The sequence below is a fragment of the Cupressus sempervirens genome, chromosome 5 (genome assembly GCF_028749045.1).
Source record: "Cupressus sempervirens isolate cs-2001-9-10 chromosome 5, ASM2874904v1, whole genome shotgun sequence".
NCBI classification, from domain to species: Eukaryota; Viridiplantae; Streptophyta; class Pinopsida; order Cupressales; family Cupressaceae; genus Cupressus; species Cupressus sempervirens.
The window spans coordinates 889,970,069-889,983,031 of NC_143122.1; the positions used below are offsets into that span (position 1 = coordinate 889,970,069).

Below are 12,963 nucleotides of genomic sequence, written 5' to 3' on the forward strand. Positions count from 1 at the left end.
AAAAAGTTGGATAAGGAAATAAATGCTATTAATAGAAAATGACCTTCTACACACAAGGAAGGCCTACTTGAAGATCATACTCAACTTACAACCAATAGATTTCTTATTTATATGTGTAACTATTTTTAAAACTAGTTATCAAAAATTAAATGAAAACAACTTCAAATTAATCTGAAAAGTATTGTAATATGTCTACCAATATTTATATAGTTATGTAAATTTGTAAAATTTATATAGTTATGTAGATTTGTAAAAGTATATGTTAAATAATTTTTAAAAAAAAAAATTCCTTCCATCCAATTTAATTCTTTTCGGTCGCATAGGGAAGATTCAGTCCCCCAAAACCTAAAATTTATTTTCAGAGGTTTAAGCCGATGAAAAAATGCAGTGGCAGTCACAGAGTTTCTGAAGGAAGGTGCCGCCATTGTTAGAGCTGAAAGGATCAAGATTTCCGACAATGTTTAATATGAAGAAAAACCAGCAGCGCCATAAGAGCAATGTATCCAGAGGAGGAGGAAGAGGAGGACGAGGAGGAGGAAGTAACAGAAAAAGAAAAACTCCTGCAATTGGAAATGACCCATTTTTCAACGATAAAACCTTTAAACGACAAAGAGGGAAAGGGGAGGAGATTCACAGCAGCGAAGAAGACGACGACGATTTTGTTGATAGAAATGGGGAGGAAGAAGATGAAGACGTCGCCTTGGAAGATACAGAGACTGCTGATGATAAGCGACTTAAGTTGGCCAAATCTTATCTGGACAAAATTAGGGAAATAACAAAAGATCAGGATGAGGAAAACGAAGAAGATGAAGATGAAGAAGGGCGGAGGGGTAAACGGGATTCGCTTGTTGCCGAGATTCTTCAGCAGGAGCAGCTCGAAGAGAGCGGCCGTGTGCAGCGTCTTCTTGCTTCGAGGTATTTCCCTTCTTCATTTAAATTTATTTATCGAATTGATAAAATTCTCTTTTTGGCTAAGGTAATAATTGGGAGGATGATTTTGAAGGTATCACGTGCGAGAAAACTTTTTCTTGATAAGAACATCGAGCAATGGAGTTCATGAAATCACTTGATTTTTTTTTTGGTTAAGAGACAGTCCTAAAGGTAGAAATTGAGCACGACAGCGTTTTAAAGAAGCAAGATAGACATTGCAAGGAGCAACAGAACTAGTGTCAGTTTACATGGGCAATATTGTGTAGTTTTCTCTTTAGGGACATTTCCTATTTTTGCCCTAGAACAATAGTTCCTATTTAGGTTGAAAACTGTATTGTATCTTAAATATTAAAAAATGATGAAATTTAATTATCATTCAACTCAATAATTCTGAAAAGAAAACTCATCTGAGTTTTCTGCTGTGTCATTGCTGATTGCAGTTCTCTTCCTTAATATTGACTTGTCTTTCACTCCTTAATAGGTCCTCATATATAATCCAAATTGCTGATCTGCTTATTCGATTTCCATTCCAAAAATGTCTTGAATGCTCCCATCTACAAATGCATTTTGCTCACCCTTGTAGCTTCCAGAGTTGGGGGACTCACACCTTTCCATAATGGGGCACTGCTTTTTAATTAGAGAAATGGCAGAAAAGCTTCTGATCTACAGCCATGGGCTGGTTGTCTGTGCAGTACATAGGCTTTTGGGCGGGGATTTTCTCTCATCTGAGCATTGTTGTTGTGTGAATATGGATATTACGACAATGTTTGTTGCAGTCTTGAACAATGTTGGTGAAGCGAAGGATATGGTTGCATTGTGTACGAAGCTTTTCAAGAAAATTTCCTTGATGAATTAGACCATATGCAGGAGAACATTGATGAAAAGAAGATGATCGCTTTGCTAAAAGTCTACTATGTGATATGTCAATGAGGGAAGGAAGTGAAGAGATATCCCCTTTGCTGGGTGGATGGTTCTAGAATTGTGTAGCGGTGGATGGTGGCAAGATGCAATACTTTTCTGAAGAAATTGATGGACCTACTAAAGGAGTGTGGCCTGGTTGGTTGCAGAAGTAATTCGTTTTGGAAGGTCTTGCTAGGGATGAGGAGAGTGTTCAGGTCAAAGATATCAGTGTTGCCTCCTCTAGTGTGGAGCTACTTGTGAAAGAGGATTTGGCCATTCATTCTAAGTGTGGCCCTGGATGCCTAGTCAAGGTTTGTGCTGCCAAGGAAATGCCTGGATGGGTTGTTGTTTAGTAGGATTTATAGAAGATGTTCGGTTGAGGGGTAGATGAATTACAGATAGAAGTAATAATCAGGACATTTTGAATACAGTCTCTTGCCCAATGATGTGATTTTTTAGATATTACTACAAGGGCGCTGCCCCTAGCCGCTATTTAATGATAAAAAATATTCCAGTCAACCCTATTAAAAATTAAATTGCTTTATAATTTCTTATAACTCTACTTTCCCTTTTAAAATAAATTTCTTCTGTTTAATTCTTGTAGATATGGTTGGCGGTGGCCTATTATAATGAATTGCCATTATATTTTATTGTATATCCTAGGTTTATTTATTAAGAACATGATCTCTAGCATGGGCATGATATATTGCAAACGTAAAGTTGTATCATATGGTTGGTTGTAGTAGTTGTCTAAATTCCTTCAGAAATATGGAAACTTTTTGTTCCTTTGAATCTGTCAAGATGAGTAATACATACAAGCATGCAATTATATAGTCATAGGCATGAAGAGTTTTCATAGTTCAAATCAAAACTGTATTCATTAAAAGGCAACTTTCAAACCTAAAACAATCCTCAAATATAGTCGCATATGATTCTATAGAGGAAAACATGCAGAAATCATACAAGAACTGTGAAATGAGGTAAAAGGGGGTAGATAAATAGTTACAGAAGTCTGTGATAGAAGTCAGCTGTAGTGCTTGATGTATAGGAGCATTGCTTGTGGAGGTAGACTTGGCCATGCTGTAGATGTTAATGTTTCACATCCAAAACATGTTGAGGCTCTCGTTAATACTAGCGGTGAGCTTTTAGCATGTGGGGAATATCTCAGCTGTGCTGTATAACACTTTTTGGTGATTTATATACGTGGGGAAATGGTAGTCATATGGGTTCTAGAAGAGCTAAATGGACATTTGGAAGGAATATCCTCATCTTCAATTTCTTGGGGACCACGACACACTGTTATAGTAATCTCTATAGGCTAGTTCTTTACATTTGGTGATGTAACATGTGTTTTGGGTTGTGGAGAGGGCCTCAAGAAATGAGCCCCCTTGCTCCATCTGATCTTGAACTTTTGGTAGAGGAATTGCCCACTTTTGGCCACACTTAAAGAACAATCCATGGTTCTTACACGAGACCAAATCAAATAGCTGGAAATGATATTTTACAAGAGTTTCAAGAGATTGCCAATTATCACATTCATAGATGTATCTATGCAAAGGGATTGACTTTCAACATTTTCTTCTCACCATGTTGGCAAAAAATGCTCAGATAAATTAATGAAGATTGAAAAGGGTACAAGTGCCTAGGTTTTGAGGTATGTGACAACTAATTGCAAAAGACGAACCTCGTAAGGGATCCATTGAAGCCCATAAGTAATTTGTGGGATGAGGTAGAGGTATCCATATCATGGATGGAATAATGGAAACCTTTAGTTGTTGATCAATCAAAGTCATTGAAGTGACTTGTAAAAGGAAAATGCATCTAATAATAGTGGATTTTAAGGGGGAGATGAAGATGGTGCATGTGTTGATTACATCTTTATCTTGACCATTATCATAATAGACAACACCAATAATTGTAGAGTAGTTGGCTTTTGGTTGAGGAGCATTATTTGTTGGTTTTCGCGAAGGATCGCTGCAAATGTACTAAGCGCTGCCAGATTGGTATTTGTGTTCCAAATGCCAGCAACCTCTAATTTATAATGAGCAAAGGCTATGAAGAGACGGGGATGCACCGGGGACTTGGGCTATGAAACTATAATTATTATGCACTATTATCATAGTAACATGGAGACACGTCCCTCCCCTTTTGCCCCACATCTCGAAGAAGGGGATGCACCAGGTACTTGGGGACTTTGTCCCCCTATCCCAAGCGACACCGTTAATTTCTGCCACCTTCACTGAGGATGGGGGGATGTCCAATGTTTACTATGTGCTGATTTGACTATTTATGTTCAATGTTTGATGTTCCAACTCAATGCAATGTTCAAGTATTGACACTTTTACATCTTTATATCTTCTATTGCAATACATCTTTTCATAACTAGCATTTTAAGTATCGTATGTATAGTATATACAACGCCCCGTCCCCTGCCACCGTCTCCCCATTGTCCCCAAATTGAGGCCCCTCTGTAAGCCTGTCCTAGGAACTTGCCCCCCAATTCTGCCGTCCCCCCGTCCCCGAAGGCGGTGTAACTATGACTATTATAGATTGCCCGTTTACAAGAAGCAACAAACTCTTATAGTTTATAATTAATATTATAAAGTAGTTTCAAAATATTAATTGTTATTGTCTATTAATAAATATTAATAGCATAGAAGCAAAAAATGACAAAAAATCACGATTATGTGTGATTAATCATTAGTTGGCATGTGCAGTGATTCATTCTCCCAAAAATCAAGGATTTTTGGTCAACGACTTTCAACTTTTTTTGCAATTTATTAGATGATTAATTGGCAAAAAGTGACAATTTGATAAGCAAAATAATTACGGGAAACTAGCGAAAACTCTAATAGCAATTGTGATGGGAAAAACTTGCAAAAATATGACGTGTTTCTCTACGAAATTGATGCGTGGCGTTCAAGATGCAATTGGGAAAGTGGGGTTGAAAGTTTTGCGTAGTCGCGAAGTATTGTAGATTCGGGAAGTGGCATGAGAGATAGGCAATTACAAAGAAATTTTTCCTCTCTGCATTGAATATATTGTATAACTTGATTGATAATATTTCTTTTCTAACATTGATTTTGTTTATGTGAATTTCAAATATTTAAATTGTTGCAATATGAAGCAAAAGAAGATCATAACAAAGCTTCCTTATTTGTTGCAATATATCTAAAAGAGCAGGGTAACATTTTTTTTCACTATCTATTTTAGAGAAAACAAAGAACCCGTCGATAATTATATAAATCACTTTAGGCTTGTCAATTATGACATATAAGTTCTTATGATTTATGAAATTGCTCAATATTTATAACTTAAATTAAATTTATAATTCACGCAGCTCAGTCTTTATGTTCAACATATATAGAATTGTTTTGTTATATACACGTGTATGTATCACTTCACATATGTGTATGTCATGCCAACTTTGTATACAATTGTTTGTTGAGTGTATATAATGAAAGGAACTTGAGAGAGTTCTAAATAATGAATTTTCCTTCTTATCAATTGATGAGATTAAGGGGCTTCCTAATGAATGCTTCATAAGGCACAATACTTGTTAAAGGTTTTGCAAACAGGGTTTCAAGCAAAGTAGCCTTAACCTTGGACGAAACTCCATGGTTAAGCATGTCTAAGCTATAATACTAGGATGAATGACCTCTCGAGAAGTCCTAATGCTTCACCTCTACGAGCTTCACCTAGATGCAACGAGTGGTTAGTGCTCCATTCATTTTCATGAGGGATGGGCTCTTGTGAACCACTACTCACAAAACATGGGTCAACGAGTTTAACTCAAAAATTATTAGCAATATCAAAATTTAACTTATGGAAAATATCTCCAACTTATCATTTGATGAGCTTAAGGGGCTTTATAATGAATGTTTCATAGGGCAGAACACTTGCTGAAGGTTTTGTGAATGGGGTTGCAAACAAAGTGGGCCTAACCTTGGAGGCAACTTTGTGGTTAAGTGCACTTTGAGTTGGAATAGTACTAGGATGGGTGATGTTTTGGAAAGTCCCGATGCTTCACCTCTTCTCATCACCTAGATTCAATGAGTGTTAAGTGTTCCATTCATTCTCATGAGAGATGGATTCTTGAGAACCATTACTCAAGAAACTTGGATCAATGAGTTTGACTCAAAAATTACACTGATGAATTTTGATAGAGATATCATAGTTTGACTACTTGTGGAAAATATGGCCTACTTATTATTTGATTTGTATAAGGGGCTTTCCAATAAATGGTTCATAAGGCACAACACATATTGAAGGTTATGTAAATGGGGTTGCAAGCCAAGTGGGATTAACTTTGGAGGAAACTTCGTTGTTAAACACACTTGAGCTAGACCGCTATTAGGATGGGTGACGACTTGGGAAGTCTTGGTGCTTCACTCTTTATCACTTAGATGCAATGAATGCTAATTGTTCCATTCAATCTCATAAGAGATGGGTTCTTGCGAACCACTAATGAAACTTAGGTCAATGAGTTTGACTAAAAAACTACATAGATGAATCCTGATAGTAAATATAACGATTAGATTTTCTGTGGAAAACATCTCCCACTTATCAATTGATGAGTTTAAGAGGCTTTCTAAAGAATGATTCTTAAGGTACAATCATGGTTAATTGCACTTATGCTTGGAGTAGTACTGGGATGGGTGACCTTTTGGGAAGTCCTAGTGGTTCACGTTTGTGAGCACCACTTGGATGTAATGAGTGCATAGTGTTCCATTCATTCTTATGTGAGATGGAATATTGTAAACTACTACTCATGAAACTTGGGTCAATGAGTTTGACTCAAAAACTACACAGACGAATCTTGATAGCAATATCACAAATGAATTCTACTTAAATGAATATGAAGATTTTCGTAGCTTCATTCTGATTTTGAAAAATAAGAAAGGCCACATCATATTTTGTTGTTCAAATCATAGCTTGATTGAATTCTAAACAAACAATATCACGGTTAAAACTTTGAGTACTCCAAGTTTAAAATATATCAGGAGGTTGTGCAAGTGCTTTGAATCATTATGTATGTCCCTTTTCATCCATTTTATGGAAATGTCCTTTAATTAAAAAAGAAGCGCAGTTCTTGACTGCTTTTCTTGAGTTTTTCACATTTTTTTGTCTATATCTGATTTTTGTCGATTTTTTCCAAAATTCCACTCCTCTGGTTTGCGGATTTAAAAATCCCACTCCTCTGGTTTGTGGATTTACTCCCCAAACGATTTATGCTTTTATGGGGCTCTAAACCATGAGATACTCTACTTTGGTTATCAGTAAGTTTATACATTGCAAGTTGAAGTTATGATTTTATAGTACCTAAATTTTTGTTATAGTACTTCGCATTTTTGCAGTACTATACATTTTTTATTTTAGCTATGGCCTTAGTGGAACTTAAATTTAGGGACATTGCAGAAATTATCTTTTTGGGACAAGTTCTGCACGTTTTTCTTTTGGGTGTGGATCCAACTCTAAATGATGCCATGGATATACAGCTTAAGCTTTTGCACCAGAAATAAGTCACAGTTGACTGTATGCCGTCAAATTACAATGATCTTTTAGTTATTTTTATTGGTGTCTGGAGTTCTCAACTGTATATTGGTTTAGTTGTGTATTATTGTTGATGCGACAAATAAGAGCAACTTGATGGCCTGGAGATTCAAACCTCTTGTGTTTAAATTTTTTATTATAAGAACTTTTTTTCTTGAGGTGATTCTTTGTGTTTATTTAGACCAGGGCTTTTATTTTAAAGTTTTTGAGTTTCATTCACCAGAGAATGGTTCAAACACTTAAAATTAGTAGTTATGATAATCTGAAATATTAACAGAAGATTGTTAATCTAAAAATACTTGCTTGTTTACTTGATTGTCAATGAAATATTAACAAAATACAATTTAAAGATAATTTTTTCGTAGATGTTATGATAGCTTGCTGGTGCATTTATCTTTTCTCTACTTCCAGAAAAGGCATTGTATTCAACTGAACTGCCTAGTCATTTGATTCTGTTACATGTGTGCATACTTCATTCAAGGAACAAGTCTATGCGCATGAATGTTTATAGCTGTTTTAGTTTCTTTTTTTGATGTTTATATCATGAATTTTGAATAGCTATCCAGCCTATTGGTAATATTTTTTTTTTGCTAAAGAAATGTTGATAGTGTGGTTGGTGCTGAGTTTTGTAAAAGAGTTCAATGCATAGCCTCGTATGATGGTTTGAAGTAGTAAGTAATTGAGTGGACAATTATTCCAAATTCCAAATTTCTCTAATAAGTGCCACAGGAAATTATTGATTAGCCCTTCAGAATTTTGAAAAGAATTCATTTAGTAAATGGAAATTTAAGACAATATGTTGTGGTATGTTAGTTTGGTTCCGTATAATAAATGAATGCTAAAGGTCAATTCTCAACAGGGTTGTGAAGCCTTCCAATCAGGTAGAGTGGCGAGTTGTTAAAAGACACAAGCAGTCTGTAACAGCTGTAGCTCTAAGAGAAGATGATTCAAAGGGTTTCTCAGCATCAAAAGATGGTACTATTTTTCATTGGGATGTTGAAACAGGTGCAAGTGAGAAATATGACTGGCCTAGCAAGGAAGCCTCTACAAAAAGTTTAAATAGGAAGCAGCGCAGCAAACATATTCTATCAATGGCTATCAGTTCTGATGGCCGGTACATGGCTACTGGAGGATTAGATCGTTTTGTTCATCTATGGGATACCCGCACACGGGAACATATTCAAGTACAAATTTCATAACCTCTAGTGCTTATCCATTATTAATCTGGGCAGAGCAATCATTCAATTTTTAATCTTCTCTATTTACTGCAGGCCTTTCCAGGTCACAGGGGAGCTGTGTCTTGTTTAGCTTTTCGGCAAGGTACACAGCAACTCATATCTGGATCATTTGATCGCACAATCAAATTGTGGAGTGCAGAAGACAGATTGTACATGGATACTCTCTACGGTCATCAAAGTGAAATCCTAATGGTAGATTGCTTGCGAAAAGAATGAGTTCTTTCTGTTGGACGTGATCACACATTGCGTTTATGGAAGGTATCTTTTAATGTATTGGTGGAAGGATTTAGGCACTTAGAGATATCCTGTTTCATATATAATTTTTTATATAGCAGCTCAAGTTTACATTAAAAAATAATGTCACTTCTTTTGAGGTGTTTGATGATAGTATTCTGAAATTTTTGCTATCAGTATGTGTTGTGTGTCATGAAACAAATACCAAGATCTGCTGTAATTTGCTTTGAAACTTCTTGTCTAGAAAATCTGAATGATCTTATGGTGTAGGTGCTTAGCTCATTATATCATTCTCCCAATCTAGTGTCTATATTATGGAGCATTCCCGTGGTTGTGAAAATTTCGTTTTATCTTTCACAATATTTTACCCCTTTTTTCTAGCTTCCCTGTATAGTTTTAGTATTTTATTTGTTGACATTATATAAAATGATGGATCATTTATTACTAATGATGTTCAAGGCAGATAAACTAGAAATTCCCATCACCATCCATTCAGTGGCTTCAACTTTTATGATGAAATCTATTTATGGCCTTTTTTCTTTAGAGTGCTTGTGTGATGGTTATGGTTTACTGATTATTTAATAGATTCTCCCCAATGACTAAATTTGGTGTGCAGATTCCTGAGGAGACACAGTTAGTGTTTAGAGGACCTGCAGCATCTTTAGAATGTTGTTGTTTGTTCAACAATGAAGAGTTTATATCAGGTTCTGATGATGGAAGCATAGAACTTTGGAGCATGATGCGGAAAAAACCAGTTTTTATTGCAAAAGGTGCACATGGGCATGCGGGTATTCAACATCTCTCAGAGAATCATGGCGCTGAGGAAAAGCCAGAAGAAATGACATCATCACAAGTTAATGATGGCAATGATATTGGTAAGCAATTTGTAAATGATAATTGGAAATTTGGGTTTAATGTCATGCCACTGTTTGATTAAAATGCCAACATTGAACAAAAATAATTGATCTATTGAGAAAGGTTAAAAAAGACAACATTGAACAAAATGAATTAATTTGCATAGGAAGGTGCAATTAGCAATTATGCTAGGCAAAATAAGTGTCACAACTGCAGCTCTTCAAACTTGAAGTCTCTCTCTCTCTCTCTATACTATTCCGGAATCTCTATGGTAGATATTTTTTTTAAAATCAAGGATGAGTGGACTGTAAAGACAACCCCTGTAACTAGCCAAATTTGTTGCAAGAGAAATAATGTCATTTATTCAAAGAGATATAATTAATTGATAAATCATTGGTGCCTTTATTATACTGTTCAGTTGGAGAGAAATTGGGTTGAGAGAGAGTATTGGGTGTTTGATCATTTTGCTGCATAGATATTTACTGGTCTGAAATATGAGTAAATCTTCTGTATCAAGCGCATCTTATGATATTGTATTTGTATGTATGTGATCTGTGATAAACCAGATTTGAGTGAGTTAGTTAATCTCATTTGAAGAACTTTTATATTCTGTATCTGCATAGTTGAAGTGATTGAACTTCGTATACTACTGACTGATCGATTGTTTGGTATTGATAATCAGAAGTTTAAGAGCCCTGTGTATTTGTTTTAGCTTTCTATAAAAGGGTCTATATTTTGTGGGGCTGGATTTTCCACCCCTGAGTAGGAGGGTTTTCTCAGGATAAGTTATTGTGTCATTTGTTATCACATTCCTGTATTCTGGTTCGAAAACATTAACAACCAGAAGTCGTAAATAACATGTGAAAGTACTAATGACTCCTTTAAACCATCTAAGCTCATTGGTAAATTATTCCTCTGATCAGGCTGACACTAACCTGCAAAAACAACACCAATTGCATTGTAAAAAAAATCCAAAATGGAGACATTACATGACCTGCAAGTTTGGACCTTGTTACTGCTTTTTGGATGTCTATGTTTTTAACACGCTTTTGTTTTGGTTCATTTGTTTCTCTTTCTTTTCTTCTCTAGTTTATGTGTTTAAAACATTGTGTTGAATTTTTTGCTTGGATGCAGGAAATGGTAACGTAACACATAAAATGGGAAGTAGCTCTTCTGTAGAGTCCTGGGTTGGAGCTCTTGCAGTGTGTAGAGGGAGTGATCTTGCTGCATCAGGGGCTGGTGATGGAATTGTGCGATTGTGGGCTATTGAGAACAGCAGTAAAAGCCTTAAAGTTGTGCATGATATACCTTTGGTAAGAAATGAGATCACCTTTTTCTGTTCTGAAGTCAATGTCAGATGAGAAAAGGCCTAATTAAAATTTAAATAGCACCAATGAGCATATTTTTAGTGGGAAGTTCATATTGCTGAAGTTAAATGCTAAGGTTATCTAATTCAACTCATTAAAAGATGATTGTCTTGCACTATTGCATATTGCAAATATATGTTACATTAAGGGCCTGCTTTTCTGCCTTTTTAACTTCTGATGTAAAACTTTCCTTGCATTTGAGTGCATATTGTTAAGATTATAGCTACAGTCGGATTGATTTAATCATAAGATACAATGTTGATATAATAAAGATTATATATGTATAGTGCATAGAGGATTATCAAACAACAAAAATGGAAGGTATCTGCCGGCAAAACAAACTTCATCTCAGCTATGGGAATGAAAGAAGATAAGGTATCACAATTAACCTACTACCACGTATACTCGAGTCAATGGAATATAAGGATTGACTCATCAAACAAGACTTACATTGATACCTATTATTGAGCATCCACACTATGGAAGAGAATCAGGTCTACTATCATTTGAAGACTTGTTCTATAGACCATATTTTAAATACACAGTGCAGAAACTAGAATTGAACAAAATTCTCTTCACACAAAAACCTACCATTGCTGAATTGTAAAGGAAGATGAATATTAATAGAAGTTATCTCAGAGATTCATTCGAATTCTCCAGCAATATTCTCTATTGGCAGTGTTGGTACTATAAGCATCAATGATTAGACTCAATTCAGACATCAATATATATTATCCAGTTTTCTATAGCTTAGGATGACACCTCAATCAATTAATAAAAATGATTGATAGAAATAATCAAGAAGGAAGGAATCACATAAGTCAGGTCCAGTCAGAATCAGCGACCAGTAAAGAACCTCACAATTATATATCATAAAAAATCTCAGTTTCTCTTTCAGCTATCAGACAGAAATTCAACTCTAGGGTAAATTCATTAGTCGCAGATGACTATGATGGAAAAAGAGGGATTACAATTTATAAATCGAATAATATCCCATATGATTGGAATATAATCAGACAATGAATATCCAACCAGGGAATACACATGGAAGAATACATAGTCAATGGTACGAATGAAGATTCAGACTTTGTGTCTATTCAGCATATGTCAGAAACTACTGATGATCATTATATACAAATAACATGCTAACAAAGCATAAGTATCGACCCAAGGAATAATATTAAATCAACTATTTTGGGTATTTGATGAAAGGTGAAGACACAGAAGAATTTTGTGATGCTTATTATTGATATAATCACTGAATTGGAGAAAAGGGAATCGATTCATCACTTAGAACATACGGTCAGTATTTTTGCCACATATAAACAAACAATGATGGGGGTCTCATAGGAAGTCGGTCCATTTCTTACTTAGTTGAGGAGTTTAATGAAAAATCCAAACTGATCCAAATTAACACAAGGCACTATTAAAGACTGCAATTGTATCATCCCAATCTATGATAAGTCAATAACCAAGATCGAACTAGACAGCAATCATATTTGAGGACATTGATTATTGTGAAGAAAATGGTTTGGAAATGTCATCATAACAAAAATATGGTCTCCAGTTGTATAAGAAATTGATAGCATAATTTTAGTGATAAGGAAGTATGAAATGGGAATGTTGATTCAATGAGTAAGAGTGTAAGAGTGTAACGTCTATTGTCAAAATAAGATAATTATATTATCACCCTAAACAAATTGAGAGAAAACTTACCAAAAGGAAGGGGTCATCACAGTGGTAGCTGAGATAGGAAATACGTGATCCAGTTGAACAATGTTTTGTTAATAGGGATGGTAACAATCACGTTCATCTTCAGAAGAGACAAATATCATTAAACACTTCTAGAATATATCTAACATAAAGTCAAATTTGGAAAAATCTGC

At 35.2% G+C, this 12,963-nt stretch overlaps 1 pseudogene across 1 annotated transcript in view; it reads left to right on the plus strand.

Annotated features, from left to right (window-relative positions):
- Window positions 1-457: 457 nt before the first annotated feature.
- The window catches only part of LOC149558780 (U3 snoRNP-associated protein-like EMB2271), a 40,271-nt pseudogene continuing 27,765 nt past the window's right edge, over window positions 458-12,963 (plus strand). The window contains exons 1-5 of the transcript XR_016365074.1: window positions 458-915; window positions 8,243-8,567; window positions 8,655-8,879; window positions 9,472-9,730; window positions 10,845-11,023. The product of XR_016365074.1 is annotated as a U3 snoRNP-associated protein-like EMB2271 (transcript). The remainder of the gene's footprint in view (window positions 916-8,242; window positions 8,568-8,654; window positions 8,880-9,471; window positions 9,731-10,844; window positions 11,024-12,963) is intronic.